The 14,712-nt window shown below is 45.0% G+C and overlaps 1 long non-coding RNA gene across 3 annotated transcripts in view; it reads left to right on the top strand.

Annotated features, from left to right (window-relative positions):
- LOC115409550 (uncharacterized) overlaps positions 1 to 6,486 on the top strand; it is a 10,043-nt gene extending 3,557 nt beyond the window's left edge. For all 3 annotated transcript variants that reach the window (XR_003933983.1, XR_003933984.1, XR_003933985.1), the window contains 2 exons: positions 5,297 to 5,656; positions 5,763 to 6,486. This is a non-coding gene — a long non-coding RNA (uncharacterized LOC115409550). The remainder of the gene's footprint in view (positions 1 to 5,296; positions 5,657 to 5,762) is intronic.
- Positions 6,487 to 14,712: the final 8,226 nt, after the last annotated feature.

The raw sequence follows: 14,712 nt of genomic DNA, 5'->3' as shown, positions 1-14,712 counted from the left end.
GAATAAACAGAAGAAAATTCATTTGCAGTTCTAAACATATTTAGGGTGTTTTTTTAACTCACATTTTGCTTCTCCCATGACGTAATTCCTCTCTCCTACAGCGTCCGTTACAATTACATGCAAATTGCAAATTAGGTAACGACCTCATCTAGCGACTTCTGGCGACTTTTAGGACAGCCAATAGGGACTTTCCTTACTGGGGAGTTGGCAACACTGCTCCTGACGACAGCGCACTACTTGGTCTCATGCACAGAAAATTTAGATTTAAAAAGCCAGCGGATGGCAGCGTGGATAAAACCAAAGCTGTATGCACATTGTGCAGCAAAGAATTTGCATACCATCGCAGCACATCGAGCCTGCTATATCATCTGAATGCTAAGCATGTCGCAGCAGCGACCAACACGCAAGCCTGGCATACAGCTAGAGTTGAAGAGGACGTCACTCCGACTACTTCAAGGACCCTCGCCCAGCCCAACAAAAGTTGCACTAATCAATGTGTATTGGTTTATTTGTCTTGGTTAAATTCCTCCTTCCTTGCTGAAAAAATGAACAGTGTTTTGTTGCTTAAGCTCATGTATCACTATATTGATTCACTATACCAAAATCCATTTGAAAAAGAAAGGTTCTCACTGATCTCAGGTCAAATATCGATATGCGATTAATTGAGATTAATTAATTACAAAGGCCCTAATTAATTAGATTAATTTTTTTAATCGAGTCCCACCCCTAATATATATATATATATATATATATATATATATATATATACATATATACACATATATATATACATATATACACATATATATACACACACACACATATATATATATATATATACATATATATATATACATACATACATACATACATATATACATATATATATATATATATCCTGTTACATTTTTAAGATTCAGGTTGTACATACAGTTAAATCTTCATTGTCTTTAGCTTCTATTGTCAATCCTAGTATGATTTGCACTGTAACTTGTTAATTATTGCACCATTCATTACTTTTGCACCCCGCTGTGGGTTCAATGAGCCGATACACCTGTAAATTTCTCCACTGTGAGATTAATGAAGTCTTCTATTCTTATTCTATTCTATATTTCTTGCTAAATGTGCAAAATAACATCAAACAGCTGCTGTCTCTTCTGGATTTTAACAAGTTCTTTTTTTTATTTTCAATTAAAAAAGTGCAAAATCAAAACTAAAAAACCTTCTGAACAGAAAAACCAACAAGGTTCCGTTTCTAAACTGAAAACACTCCACAGTCTGCAGCAGCAGACACAAATCACTGAACTGAACATGATATATCCGATATGGAAACGGCGCAAACTCACATTTCTCTGGAAGCCATGCTGCTGCTGTAATGTTTTGATTTCCCTCCTCCCATGCGCTCTGTGACGAACTGACTACTGGCCAATGAGCTGCTGCAGCCTCCGAGGAACGGTCTTTTTTTGACCAATGAGATCAGAGTGAGTCTGTGTTGTCGAGTCATCTCTGTCAGCTCATTGGTCACAGAACGTCAGAGAGCCGCTGAACAATTTACCGTAAGGTTTCACAAAAAAGCGCAAGTTCCACTGCTCACGTTTTGACTCTCACAAAAATACGGAACAAAGTGCGTTCCTTTTCAGCACAATACGGAACGCACACTTTTACATCCAAATACGGAACGATTCCGTTTTTCAAGGAACGGTTGGCAACTCTAGGCTCTTCCCCCCCCCCCCAGGCCCTCGGCAATCAGCGTTGCCGCTTTTTTCTAACTCTGATCACGGAGATCAACTTTAACCATCGTCTGAAAGCAACAGTCAAGCAAGAGCAAGAGTCTGGAGGGTCTGAAGGGTCTGGAGGGTCTGAAGGGTCTGGAGGGTCTGGAGGGTCTGAAGGGTCTGGAGGGTCTGGAGGGTCTGAAGGGTCTGGAGGGTCTGGAGGGTCTGAAGGGTCTGGAGGGTCTGGAGGGTCTGGAGGGTCTGGAGCAGGGCCGGCTCTAGGCATAGGCGAACTAGGCGGCCGCCTATGGCGCCACGTCCCGAGGGGGGCGCCGCGGTCGTACAAGGGGCGCCACGACGCTCTGTGTTCCGTGTGCCCCGCTGTGCAGCAGTCCGACGCACCGCGCTCCTCGTCCTCGGCGCTGCCCGGCACTGATCGGTATTGTTCGGCATCGCATCGCTCCTCAGCGCAGCGCACCCCCCCCCCCCCCCCCCCCCCCCCCCCAACAAATGTCGGGACCGCTCGAAAAACACGCTCCCAAGGGGCGCTCGTCTCGGGCTCGCCCAGGGCGCCTCTGAAGCCCGGGCCGGGCCGGCCCTGGTCTGGAGGGTCTGCGCTTGGTGAGTTTCTAACAGGAAAAAACGTTTTTGCGTGTAGAGAAGCTTGAGCTAAAGAGCTAAAGCTAGCCAGCATTTGTTTTGAAGCGCTGATTGGTTGAAGTAGCTGTCAGTCAAAGTCCACAGGGGGAGAGGCGGGATTTTCAGTGAAACGGAGCGTTTTCTCTTCCTGGTTTCAGAATTAGCCCCAGAAAATCTTTTATTTCACACAAAACTACTTTTCCTTAGCACCAAAAATAAACTATACCATGTTAATGCCATTTCTAGGGTTTGGACGAGCTAAAAAAGCAGGATACAGCCCCTTTAAGGCCAGGGCACGCCTTCTATAGTGTGGGGACGCGTTAATAAAGCGTTCCCTCTACTCTATATTATAGTGAGGGACCGGGATGAATAAAGCGTTCCCTCCACGCCACTAGCGGAACAAATCAGAGCCGGGCCGGGGGCGGGGCAAATGACTGGGCCTTTAATCCAAACAATAAAAGTCATAATAACATCATTACACAACATACACCCGCAACAAGCGGGACTTACAAGCTTCAGCACCACAGAGAGCGAATATGTCACTTTGAAATGCATCAAACAGATGTGAAGTTACAAACCAAGAGAACAAGAAAAACATGGTCACACAGCAGTCCTTATTGCTCATTTCCCAATTTTTTTTTTCCTTTGGCTGTTCAGATTACACTTCTCATGTGGCCTGACTGCAGACTGTGATGTGACAGTTCAGACTTCAGAAGTGGCACGCTTGCTCAGTTTAACATTAATGACATTACGCACAAGGTGTGTGATGAGAGGCAACAGAGACCTGAACTGAGCTTTACAGTGTTGGAGAAGTTTGTTCCCATAACGCAAAACCTGATGTTACAGCAGCTCCCCTTGAGTGAGCTCTTATTAAAGTGATTATGGCTGTATTTTATCTCTTATAAACCTGACGGCGGACTCTCTCTCCCGCCGACAGATCGACCGCTGCTGCAGAGCCAAACATCTCAGAGCCATAGCGCTGAACAGGTTAACAGAGAGGCACACACTGAGTTTTGTCAGCTCTCCTGATGTGTAGTATTTTATCTTAGAGCAGATCAGCAGGATCAGACTGTTTTCTGACTGACGCTGTCTCGTAGGAAATACAGCAGCGTGTAACTGCGCACGAATGAGATGGACAGCGGTGGATCATCAGAGTCTCTGCGTCCTGCAAACTGTTATTTTAGCCTGATTAATCCATTCAGAAAGTCGGCACAGTGGTAATAAACTAAGTTTATCAGATATATTAAAACAAACGTATGTTTCATTCACGTTTATCGTCATATGTGCTAGCTTGAAAGTGACGGACAAAATTCTTTACCGTTTCTGTGATGACTACATCAGGAGGAGGTCGACCACTTGAAATTATTTCCCTCTTTTCTTCAAAAGTTCTCCGGGAAAACGAAACTGAACGCAAAGACTGAATCGTATTGATTTCACTCACTTTGACTCGACTACTACAGGGCAGTGAAGTCAGGTTGTGAAGTGAATCCAGTTCTGAGCGTGCACGTTGGCAGATAAGCTGCTTCACTGACAGCTTTTCTGCCATTCAAATGCTCATGCAGAGTAAACGCAGCCCCGAGTGCGGAGACCACTCAGTATCGCAGTGTGCATGTGCGAAACAAGCTGTCAGCTTTCCAGCTTTTCGCAAACAAAACGGGACAGATGAGGCAGGAATTTCAGACTGAAACAGTAGAACAAACGTACTGCATTATAGAACACACTGACAGATGAATATTTTCAATTATTTTACTGAAGGGCTTGGGCATGCACTGCATTTATAGCTCATTATGACCGCTCTCCCCTGATACAAGGTTATTAAAATTAGTGTCTGACATTGTTGCAATGCCTGTGAGCCGTATCATTAACATCAGTTTAGAAAAATGTAGATGTTCTGTCCAGTGGAAAGTTGCTAAAATTGTGCCTCTTCCTAAAAATGCTAAAGAGTCTTTCTCTGCAAAAAATAGTAGACCTATAAGTATTCTACCTGCTTTGAGCAAAATCATGGAAAAAATAGTATATGAACAAATCAATGTTTATTTTTGTAAAAATGGGTTGAATTCACCGTCACAACATGTTTATAAGAAATGGGAGTCCACAACAGCTTTAACTCAGATGACTGGTGATTGGATAAATGACATTGAAAACAAAAGACTAGTTGGAACTGTATTGTTAGATCTTAGATCAGCGTTTGATTTACTAGATCATAATTTACTTTTGGAAAAGTTACGTTTGTGTGGGTTCCAAAATTCTGCTTTGCAGTGGATGAATAGTTATCTGAGTAATCGAGAGTTTATGGTTGTATTCCATGGCAGTTATTCTGAGGTAAGAAGTCTCTCTTGTGGAGTGCCGCAAGGTAGTTGTCTTGGGCCGTTGTTATTTTGTAGTTTTATGAACAAGTTGCCTTTTATTTTGGAGAGTGCCTCCATTGTACTATACGCAGATGATTCAAAAATGTATGAATCCGCTCATAATTCTGTGGAATGGAATACAATTTTGAATGAAGAGTTAAAGTTAGTGGAGCTTTGGATTAATGAAAATAAATTAGTCATTAATACCGAGAAGACTAAATCATTGATGGGAGGATCACCTTATCTTTTAAAAGACTCTCCTGTATTAAATTTGTCTGTTGGAGGTACAACTATCGAACCAGTGACTGAGGCCGAGCTGCTCCGGCCTCAGTCTACCTCCAACAGTGAGAGAGTGAGAGAGAGGAGGAGGAGGAGGAGGAGGAGGAGGAAGAGGAGGAGGAGGAGGAAGAGGAGGAGGAGGAAGAGGAGGAGGAGGAGGAGTTGAAAGAAAATAAGACAAAGGAGGATCGACTGAGGTTTCTGAAGTCAGTCAACAAATCTGAACAGTCATAAAAGAGCTCAGACTGTGTGTGTGTGTGTGTGTGTGTGTGTGTGTGTGTGTGTGTGTGTGTGTGTGTGTGTTTTTCTTCTCAGGTTCAGTCCAGACAATCATCTCAGCTGTTGGACAAAATGTCACTCTGCCGTGTCAAGTTCTAAACTACAGTGGAACCTTCGACGCTGTAATGTGGAACAGACCAGACCTGGAGAAGAACCACTATGTTTTTTTATTCAAAGACGGACACATCAATCCAGAAGACCAGCATGATATTTACAAGAACCGAGTGGAGCTGAAGGACAGAACGATGAAGGACGGAGACGTGAGTCTGATAGTGAAGGAAGTGACCTTCAATGACAGTGGGATATTTCAGTGTTTCATCCAGAGAGAAACCAATAATACGGACACAGACAACAATGAGCTGATCACCTCCATCTCTCTCTCAGTGGTTCCTCCAGGTCAGTAGTTTCAGCTGCAGGTTGTTTCTTCACGTTGTTGCTGAGAGTTTGGAGAAGAGACAGCAGCTCTTCATCATCCTCTACCTCACTCTGTTTCTGTCTGCAGGAGACCCAGAAGAACAAGGAGGGAGTGGAGGACATGTTGGTCTGAGTGCTGGTCTGACTGTCGCTGCTCTGGTTGTTGTTGGTATTTTTGTTGTTGTGATGTTTCTAAGACACCAGAAGAAGAAGAAGAAGAAGAAGAAGAACTCTCCTCCTCCTGCTGCTGCTGCTCCAGAACAAGATATGATGTTGCGTCAGGTTAACACTTAGAGACACACTAGAGTCTCTCCTGACTCTCCTCTCCTCCACGTTAGAAAATATTCTCATGTTGGATCTTTAAAAACTGGACCTGCTGTTGACTCTGATGAGAAACATGTTTCTCAGTCTGTGGACTCTTCCGCCCCCTGCTGGTGACTTAGGAGAACTGCTGCACATATTTTTTTTTAAACTGACATTATTGTGACTGTTACATTTTTTTTTACTCCTTTTTGGTTCTTACAAACATACCGATTTTAAATGGATAAGAAAATTGTTTAGAAATTCAACAGTTGTTCAGTTCATTTTAATATTTTTCTTTTTTGTTTTATAGCTTCACATTTTAGAGAAAAAGATTGAAAAATCATCTAAATCCTTGTGAAGGAGAACACTGAGAAAAAATAACTATGGCAGCACGTGTCTGTACACATTCACAATGCCACAGTGTCTTGTAAATTACGTGACTTCGTAAAAAAAAGAAAAAAAAACACTGAGTCAGCAGCCAATCAGGTGTCAGGGATCCTGTCACATCACTTCCTGCTGCCTGATGAGCCACCATGAACATGGAGACAGTACAAACAAACAGACACAGACACGCAAGCACACACGCTTTGAACCTACAGCGCTGTCCTCTGGAAGCAGCATTTCTCCCAAATGAACCTCCTCATCAGTAGGGCTGGGTACCCTTAGATATTTTTTGGGTACAAGTACTTTTTCGATACCTCACATACGGCACCGGTTCCTGAACGGTACTTTTTTCGGTACCTGCCTTCACGGCGCACAGACGACGCCATGACTGCATTTTGCACTTCATGCCACTAGGGGTGCTGTTTGCATGTTCAACCTTATTTTACACAGACGCCACAGAAGAAGAATGGCGCCGCAGCCGCTGCAGGCTCTCTCTGCATGTTGTTAGAAAAAGAGTGTGAGCCGACAAGACGTGGTGACATGTTCAATGATGCGATGCAGCGTTTTTTTCAGTAAAAGAGAAAAACTGAACGATCGTTTCCACACATGTTGATTGACTGTGCAGCCGCTTTAAGAACCCAAACTGATACCCGTACACACGGCAATCGTATATAATAATAATAATAGTGCATTGGTTTTATATAGCGCTTTTCAGGACACTCAAAGACACTTTACATTGCATTATTCATTCTCTCCATACTGGGTGGTGGTAAGCTACTACTGTAGCCACAGCTGCCCTGGGGCAGACTGACGGAAGCGAGGCTGCCAATCTGCGCCATCGGCCCCTCCGACCACCACCAACCATTCACTCTCACAACTTTCATACTAGGCAACGTGGGTGAAGTGCCTTGCCCAAGGAGGTGGAGGAGGAGGAAGAACGACAGTTTTACGCCTGCGGGAGCGGGGATCGAACCGCCAACCTTCTGGTTATAAGACGGCCTGCTCTACCAACTGAGCTACTGTCGAAGTTTTTCAGTTGGTACCACTGAGGTACTGTTAAATGGTACCCAGCCCTACTCTAAGGTGCATTTATCCGTTCAGACTTGAATTTGTGTACTGTTGAATAATTTTATAATATTCTTCACATCATGCTTATTATATTATGTTATTTACTATTGTTCATGTAATGCATGTCTCTGTGAGTTATAGTAGGCTAGTAGACACAGGCGTAGAAAAGACATGTATCCTTTTTCTGTTCGCCAGCCTGCCATGTTTCATTTTTACGGCAGCCTCTTGGCAGCTGGACAGTTTGTTTTTTTCTAAAGTCAAGTCTACAGGTCAATTGTCTCTCTGTCTCCCTCTGGTGCAAATGAGGCTCATTGGACAAGAAATGTAACACCATGATTTGTTGCACAACACCTGGCATTTGGGAAGACTTGATGGAGACTTGATGGAGACTGAGAGGGCCTCCCAAGGGGTCACGAACATTGACCTTTGTGGGGAGGGGGGAAGAGTCAATTGAGAAGCAACGAATGGTTTTGAGTGATTGTGTTTTGACGAAGAATCAATTGAGAAGCAAAAAACTCTCAAGAAATAGTATAAATAGATGGAGCGGAGAGCGCTCGGCGCGTCAGTTCTTTGGTCGGCTTGACTGCCAGGAGGTGTTTTTGGGAATAAAGTCCTCCTTTTGCATTCTGACTCTGACTCTGCCTGATTTTTCTGAGGAGAACTACGATGGAAGACTTCAAGAACCAAGAGTGGATATACTTGAGGATTTTACGTTTTTTCTGGAATATATGTTTGTGGGGTTTTTTGCACCGTGACTGGCCTAGGATACTTTTTTAAATAAAATTCCACGACATTACGTATATTCATTTTGTACATCGCAAAAACTCTCTTGCTGACTCATAAAAAATGCACGGTAACTTGCTGGCAACACTGACATAGGCTGCCTTTGTGGCAGGATGGGTGTTTATTGTTGTTCTCAGCCTATTGGCAGGGGGCGCTATAAAAACCCCTCGTACGTCTGTGTTGTCCTCTGGTTCTTGCACTTCCGGGTTGGCTCTGGCTGGTAGCGGTGTTCCATGAGAGCAGGTACAGGCTAACTCCCCTCCTATGAAATATATCGTGTTGGTCCTGATGAAAGTTACGCCCTGCAGTGTCGCGATGGCTCCGGGGGGAGCGCGTCAAGCGCATGCCGCAGCAGCTGTAGATCGGGCGCGTGGGTCCCGATGGTCCGGTGCTGGTCTGAACATTTGCCCCGCTAATGGAAGTAGGAAGCGGTATGTTGTGGTAACTTTCTGTTAATCAACAGGTGTGCAGGCTGTAACAAACCCTTTTCATTTATTAGGTTCTGCCCTGTTCGAGCCCCGTTTCCAGCGCAGACACACCACGGCTGTCTTTGTCTTTGTTTCGTCCTGGAGCTGCTGTCATATGAACTGTTATCCTGTGTCGTGTCTTCGGTACAGTGGCGTGTTGATGTGGGCCAACCCATCCGCTCGCACGGGACTTTTGACTGAAATGAAGCGCTCGTCTGTAAATTAGGTTTTTTTTGTAAAGGTAATTTAACCGAATTCAACAAATAAAAGAATACATTATTTTCAACTTGGAACCTCTGTACTCCTTTTGTTAACCGGTGAACCTGTGTGTCCTTCTGGGTGACTGGGAAAGCTGAGAGGAGCGTACCATCATCCAAACTGACCACACACACCACTCTGTTACACCTTCATAATGTACATAGACATTACAGAAAACGAAAACTACACTTGTTCCTTTTTAATATCTTCGTGACAAAGACTGCATCATTCATTCATTCATTTTCTAGACCGCTTAATCCTTTTCAGGGTCGCGGATGGCTGGAGCCAATCCCAGCTGTTGCGGGCGAGGGCGGGGTACGCCCTGGACAGCTCGCCAGTCTGTCGCAGGGCTGACACATCGACAAACAACCATTCACACTCACATTCACACCTCGGGCCGATTTAGGATGACCACTTAACCTGACATGCATGTTTTTGGACCGTGGGAGGAAGCCGGAGAACCAGGAGGGAACCCACACACACACACACACAGGGAGAACATGCAAACTCCACACAGAAAGGCCCCGAGCCCCGGCCGGTACTTAAACCCAAGACCTTCTTGCTGTGAGGCAAGAGCGCTAACCACTGCGCCACCGTGTGGCCCTGACCTATATTTTTTTCTGTTAAAAAAGAAATCTGGCCCTCCAGTGGGGGGGCACAGGCCCTTGGGGGTGGGGAGGGAGGCCCCCTATGGCCCGCCCATACCGACTCGGTGAGATCTGGCCGAGATCGCTGGGGGGAGGCGCTCAACCCCGGGAAGGACCGTGCATTCCCCGTCCCTGGCTGTTGTCCACCCTCCGATGCCGGACCGTTGTACTCTCTTCCATCCAGATCACCTCCGTCTGTTCCTCGCCTGCCACTCGCTCACCTTGCTGCCAAGCCTCCGGAGGATTCCCTGAGAATCCCTCCACCTCGACAGCCTCCCTCAGCTGCCAGCACCACCGTCCACTCTGCTCCGACACTCCGCCGCTCGCCACCTGGCACAGCTCCCACACTCGACTCTCGGACTCAACTCTCGGACATTTGATAAACTTTTGCAGAATAAACCTGAATAATTCACTTCCCGTGTCTGGTTGCTTCTGCACTTGAGCCTCTGTCCCACTCACTGTATATATGTATATATATATATACGTGTGTGTGTGTGTGTGTGTGTGTGTGTGTATGTATATATGACCCGGAAGAGAAAACGCTCTGTTTCACTGAAAATCCCGCCTCTCCCCCTGTGGACTTTGACTGACAGCTACTTCAACCAATCAGAGCTTCAAAATAAATGCGTCATGCGTTAGCTTCTCAAAGGGTTAGCTTTAGCTCTTTAGCTCAAGCTTCTCAACACGCAAAGACACGCGAAAACATCTTTTCCTGTTAGAAACTCACCAAGCGCAAACCCTCCAGACCCTCCAGACCCTCCAGACTCTCCAGACCCTCCAGACCCTTCAGACCCTCCAGACCCTTCAGACCCTTCAGACCCTCCAGACCCTTCAGATTCTTGCTCTTGCTTGATTGTTGCATTCAGACGATGGTTAAAGTTTATCTCCGTAATCGAAGATACAAAAAGCGGCAACGCTGATCAGGGGTCAGTCTGTGTGAATGAACAACACTGCTGACTGGGATGCTAAACAGATATACGTCAAAAATCCCGAACTATCCCTTTAAGAACGGTCCGATGGCCCGGATTTATGCCCGTGCATCGGTTTTTTAAATTAAAGTACATGTTGTGCCCAGTATGTATACATAAACGCTGCCTCCGGCGCAAAACGGCGTCTCACGTCGCCGCCATGTTACTGCTTTATCTCTGATCTGAAAAGAGCCTGATTGTGACTTTGGAACCTGAACGCCTCACAGCTGAGCGACCGTCACCTGCTGCATCCAAGAGCAACACGATGATCACTGAACATCAAGATGAAGATAAAACAACAAGCAGAACAGTAAACAGCCACGCTAAACCCAAAAATTAAACCTACCAGAACAATGTTTCTTTCGTTCTCTCCAAGCCGCCGCTACGCCGCTCACATACTTCCTCTCAGAACTGAACTGTCCGTCAGCAACACCTTTCCCGTTCCGTCTCGAGTTTAAATCTTCTTTCCACCGTCTCAGAAGTTGAGATGCGTCCCGTCGACTGATGTTGAAGCCTGAAGGAATCATTCAAATCCAGCTAGTTCGTCGGTGGCTAACAGCTAAGCTAACCTCTGACTGCAACGTTTGCAGCAGGACGCTTTTACGAGGTGCCCTGAACGCAGCACAGCGCAGGTTTTTCACTGAATCAGAGGGTTTCAGGTGTTTCACAGGTAATGAAGGCGGTTTAGGAGGAGCTGGATGCTGACAGGTTAATCGATGGCGTTACTGCCTCTGTGAAGCAGGTGTCTCAGATTCCTAAAATCATCTGGTCGGCCAGATATGATTGTTCGCGGGCCACTTTTTATTTGCATTTATCATTATTTAATTTATTTATATTTATATATTATTTTTATTTATTTATAGACATTGTATTTATTTATTTATTTTATTTTGTAATAATTTATTTTTTTCATCTATTTTTTTTATACCATAGTTTTTTTCATTGGGATTGTATTTTAAGTACAGGCAGAGATTGAAGTTGTTGAAATTACTGTAGTTGTTGGAGTCTGTTTTGGTTTACTCTGAACACAAAAAAAGTCAACAAAAGCTGTTTTGAAGTTTAATTTCTGTTTTTCTCTCTTAGTTACAGAGTGCCTGACAGTTACATTAAACTGTCAATTTGTATCGAATCGAATCGGATCAAATCGAATCGCTAAATATTTTTATGAATCGAATTGCAGCCTGTGAATTGAGATCGAATCGAACCGTTTTGTTGATTCACACCCCTAATATATATATATATATATATATATATATATATATATATATATATATATATATATATATATATATATATATATATATATATATATCTCAACACAGAACTCCATTAGGAATCAATTCCTCAGATGACTTTGAGAAGGTTCAGGTATGAGAGAAAAGCTTTGAGAGAAGGTCTGAAACACTGACGATGGAACTGAGAATCTAAACTATCAAACATCTTTTCACTGATTTCACTTATTCTTTACTACATAATTCAAGATGTATGGTGACCATCCGTCCCGCGTAGCGCGTGCGTGCACAGCGTTTGAAGCCCATTTCACGCGTCCTGCAAATTGAGACCGTGTCCGGCATAATCAATGCTTGCTCTAAAAAATGATTTGGAGTAAATAGGTCAAATAACCTGTGCGGTATTGAGAAAAAAAAATATTTTTTTCATAAAAATATTATCAAATATTATTAGAAACATTGCCAGAGCAAACAAAGAGGTGTGCCTGAACCAGACGGTGTAGTAATGTGATTCACAAGTGATTTGGATTCAGTAGACCAGTCAGTTATTGAGCTAAAACACTGTATGTTGCTTGAAAATATTATTACAAATTGTTGGAAATATCAAAAGCTAAAACAAAAAGGCATTTCTGAATCAGAGAGTAATGCGATTCACAAGTGATTTGGAGTCAACGGGTCAAATAATCTTGGATAAAACAAAACACATTGAAAGCTAAGGGCTCATTAACAAGGATGGCCTGTTGTGAGCACACAGCAGCAACTACATCTGTCAGGGGAGCAGGGCAACATGAATTAACATGAACACACCATGTAAAGTGGGATCTGCTGGAACTTGGTAAAGTGGTATCAGTGGGTGAGTCTGACCGCCAGGTGGGACGTCGCTACGCTGGGCGGTGTCCCATATTGTCCCTCAGAATCACACCCCTGGTCCTCCATTGAGCTCATTAGTAGGTGGTCACCGTATCCAGATGTGTTCATTCATAGTTCTGATGTCTTCAGAGAGAATCTACAAACTGAATTATCAACAAAATAAAGGAAAACCATGGAGAAGATCCAAACTGTGGACTGGTGGTAGAGATCTATCAGTATGTAGGAGGATCACAGGGCAGAGTTGAGCCAGCGCAGGCATGGCACATGGACCCGAACCCACGGACAGACCCACAAGGAGCCGGCAAGACAAACAAGGGGAGCAGGACTTAAATAGGAGACAGGTGGAATCTCCGGCGGCCGAGAACGCCAGCCTCAGAGAGTCGGTGAAGACCCTCACGGAGGGGATGACCCGACTGTCTGAGGAAAAGAAGGAGATTAAAGAAACGGTGATCGATCTCCAGGCCAGGAGCATGAGGGACAACTTAGTGTTCTCTGGAATCCCGGAGCAGACGGAGGAGGACCCCGAGGCGATGGTGAAAAGTTTCATCAGAACGCAGCTGAAGCTCCCGGAGGAAGCGGTGAAGAACATCTCCTTCCACAGGATCCACCGCCTGGGAGGGAGAAGACCCGGCGAGTCCAGACCCAGACCCATCGTGGCCAAGTTCGTTAACTTCAAACAGAAGGAGCAGGTGAAGAGCCAGGGCCGGCAGCTGAAGGGAACCCACTACGGCGTGAACCATCAGTTCCCGAAGGAGATCCTGGATCGGCGCAGAGTTCTGTTCCCAATCAGGAAAAAGTCCATCTCGGAGGGCTCCCGTGCCGTCATCGCTGTGGATAAATTATTCATCAACGTCCAGCTGTTCCGTGACCCAAACATCACTCCGTGGCTCTACTGATCTCAGGTGCTGTATTCTCACTGTCCCAGAATCACTCTTATTGACACACATTAACGCTGCACAGTTTCACGTGCACTTAAAGCATGTCGACAGACTCAGAACACACTCAGCTGACATGCCTGCACAGGAGTAAACAGTGGGCTCCATTCAGACTCCAGGTTTGGTGAAATGCATGTAACACTCATTCCAGTTGTCCAGTCATGAACACTCTCAGCTCCTCTTTAATGGCTCGGTGGGACTTTCTAAAGCTAACCAAGTCTTCCCTGATCCAGGTAAACTCACACCCATCTGGAGCAACCCTGACGTCCTGCTAAACAAAAAGATGATAAACTTCACTCAGTGGAGAAATAAAGGAATTAGACAGTTAGAACACATCACTGAAAACGGCAACTTTCTATCATTCAATACTCTCAGCTCACAATATGGAATCAGCAGCACAGCATTTTTAGAATATGATCAACTTAAATCTGTCATAGGTAAAAAAATACACCTTCAAACAACTGCTCTGGCAGCTGCCTCCCAGGGTCCTAGAATTCTTAAATATTAGTTATCCAAAGTTGCTATCGAAGATATATAGAATATTATCAAAGGTAGAAGATAAAATCTTTCTTTCTGTGGGGGTTAGGGGCCAGGGCAGGGGTGTGCAAACTTTTTTGACCCAAGATCTACTTTTCAAATATGCAATCCCTCCAGGTCTACCCAGGACTGGCCCAGGTTCCTGGTCCAGAGGGGGGGGGGGGGGTTCACGGTGCCGCCACACCATTGCTAATTGTCATGCATGAAGTGCACACACACTCTCTCGCACGCGCACACACACACACACACACACACACTCATTACTTTCTTCTTTCGTTTTTTTAAAACCGGGCAACTTTTTTTTCCCTGCACCTTGCGGTCTACCTGGAGATGCTCCGGATTTGACCGGTCGATAGCGGCGGACTGGTTGGGAACCCCTGGGCCAGGGGGTTGTGGGCAGTGTGACTGAGGTGTGTGTGCATGTGTGTGTTTATATGTGTGTGGGTGTATATGTGTGGGCGATTGGAGAGAGTGTGGTGCCCTGTGGGGGGGGTGTCCTCTCAGGTGTTAGTTTCTCTTTCCAACCACATTTCAGAGGTGATGCAGTGTGCAGCTTTCAGACACGTAGAGACTAAAAGCTCCGGACCAC

This window comes from Salarias fasciatus, chromosome 3 (genome assembly GCF_902148845.1).
Source record: "Salarias fasciatus chromosome 3, fSalaFa1.1, whole genome shotgun sequence".
Classification (NCBI taxonomy): domain Eukaryota; kingdom Metazoa; phylum Chordata; class Actinopteri; order Blenniiformes; family Blenniidae; genus Salarias; species Salarias fasciatus.
The sequence above is the reverse complement of the archived record's forward strand: the minus strand, read 5'-3'. Positions and strand labels throughout refer to the sequence as shown.